We start from the raw sequence: 2657 nt of genomic DNA on the forward strand, positions 1-2657 counted from the left end.
TGCAGTGGACGGCACCTTTGGCACCATGCAGTGGCGACCCGTGCGGGCATTCCTGTAGTTTGGCACCAGTCTTTCCAGTATTTTCCATATGTATATTATTACATATCTCTTCCGCCTGCGCTCCAGGGAGTAGAGACCTAGTGCTTTCAGTCGCTCCCTGTAGTTCATCTGTTGGACTGTGGCGATCTTTTTTGTATAGTGCCGCTGAATTGCCTCGAGTTCTGCTGTCCGCTTAACGCTGTGTGGTGACCACAACTGAGAGCAATAGTCTAGGCGGCTGAGAACAAATGTCTTCCATAGAGTCAACATGACTTTTTGATCCCTTGTACGGAATGTCCTCAGTATCCACCCTGCCAGTTACCTGCACTTCGCTGTCAACTTGACAATGTGCATGTGAAATGATGCATCACTACACATGTTGATGCCCAGATCTCTTACTGGTTGTGGTTCTGGGATTGCAGTACCTCCAGGCCCTGTGTATGCCACTTGGGAGGTACTTGTGGTCTTGTAGCGCAGTCCTTGAAATTTCTTTGCATTGAACTGCTTATTATTTTCATCTGCCCACTCATATATTGCATTTAGGTCATTCTGCAGGCTTACAATATCATCAGGATTCCTTATTGCCTGAGATAGCTTTGTGTCATCAGCATAGCTAGAGACAGTGGCTCTCTGAGTGACCGTGGGCATGTCCAGAAGGGCCACTATGAACAGTAGTGGCCCCAGAACACTTCCTTGTGGAACACCGCTCAATATTTGTGTTTCCCTAGATAGTGCTCCATTGGCTGCAACTGTCTGACTTCTACCATTCAGGAAGTCATGCAGCCACTCTCCTAATTTACCAGCTATGCCAAGGTTTCGCAGCTTGTGACATATCAAGCCATGATCAACTTTGTCAAAGGCTTTTGCAAAGTCGAGATATATCACATCAACATTTGAATGGTCAAGTAGCTGCTTCAGGACCCAGTCATAATGCTGCAAGAGCTGCGTGAGGCAGCTTCTACCTGGACGGAAACCATGCTGGGTCTCATTCAGCAAGTCATTTTCTTCTAGGAACGCAATCAATCTCCTTCTGACAATTCGTTCCATGACTTTGCTAATATGTGAAGTCAGAGAGATAGGCCTGTAGTTCCCAGCCTCTTCTCTGCTTCCACCTTTATGGATAGGACATATGGTGCCTTCCTTCAGCTTTTTGGGAAGTTTACCATTTGCAAGGAAACTCTGGAAGAGTATCCGGAGTGGTCCTGCTAATTCTTGTTTACACGACTTTAAGAGGACAGCTGGGAAACCATCGGGCCAGTTGCCGAATTTGAGCTCATTTCATTTATGGCAGCTATCACATCTTCCTCTTCAATGTCGATGTAGGTAATGGATGCAGTCTTTTTCTGCTGAGTGCTATCGTCAAAGAAATCAGCTGGGTTCTTTATCTGCATGTGACTCAGAGGAGAAGTGAAGACACTCTTGAATTGTGTACTGAGCACTTCACTTAGCCATGTGGGATCTGCAGTCAGTGAGCCATTAGGCAAGAATAGGGGTCCTATCTTATACTGTACCGTAGCAGTCTCTTTTGCAAATCTATAGAAAGCCTTGGGGTTTGTTTTTATGCTTTCCACTGCTCTCTTCTCCTTCTCTGCTCTCTCCTTTTCATGGGAGAGTTTAATTTTGTTTTCTATTTCTAACAGTGTTAGTTTTAATTTAGCCCTTTTCCTATCCTCCAGTTCTCTACTTAACTGGTTTGAGACCTTTGTTCTGTGTCTCATAAGGATTTTCCTGTCTCTAGGAATTCTATTGGCATGTTTGCTGGTCTTTCTATATGGCACGTATTTGGTGCATATGTCTTGTATGGTTGACATAAAATGACTTAGTTCTATATATATACAAAAATAAGAGGAATGACCAGCAAAAGTGGATTCTTATATGCTAGAAATAGATGCCGAATCATCTAACCACGAACAAATATGTTCACAGTAAAAAAATTAGCGACACAAAAGACTGTAAAAGGGCCACACAAATGAAAAAATACTAAATAAAAAAGAAATTTAAAAATTAGTATTTTTTCATTTGTCTTGCTCTTTTACAGTCTGCTGTGTGGCTAATTTTTACTGAGAACATACTTTTTTGGTGGTTAGATTGTTCGGCATCTATTTCTAGCATATATGAATCCACTTTTGCTGGTCATTCCTCTTATTTTTGTATGTAATATAATTTTAATCTTCGGATTTTTTTAAATATGATAGACCAATGGTTTTAATTGATTAATATCAATTTCTACCCTTATTAATAAATTTATATATATATGTATACATACATACATACATACATACATACATACATACATACATACATACATACATATATATATATATATATATATATATATATATATATATATATATATATATATATATATATATATGTGTGTGTGTATGTGTGTGTGTGTGTGTGTGTATATAGACACGTAAGAGGTAGCCGTCATAGGAAACCTAGCACGCTAGAAGGAATAGCATCGGAAAATTACATAAGATAGTTGCTTTTGTTTCAAAGAAATTCTGTCCAGGTGTTTTCGAAATACTCTACCCTCCCCTTCCCACTCTCTCAGTGAATCGGTCGTCTTCTTCGAGATCGTCTGCTTCGAGATCGTCTGCTTTAAGAAGACGCAC

The sequence above is a fragment of the Octopus bimaculoides genome, chromosome 27 (assembly GCF_046866305.1).
Source record: "Octopus bimaculoides isolate indiv1 chromosome 27, ASM4686630v1, whole genome shotgun sequence".
Taxonomy (NCBI): Eukaryota; Metazoa; Mollusca; class Cephalopoda; order Octopoda; family Octopodidae; genus Octopus; species Octopus bimaculoides.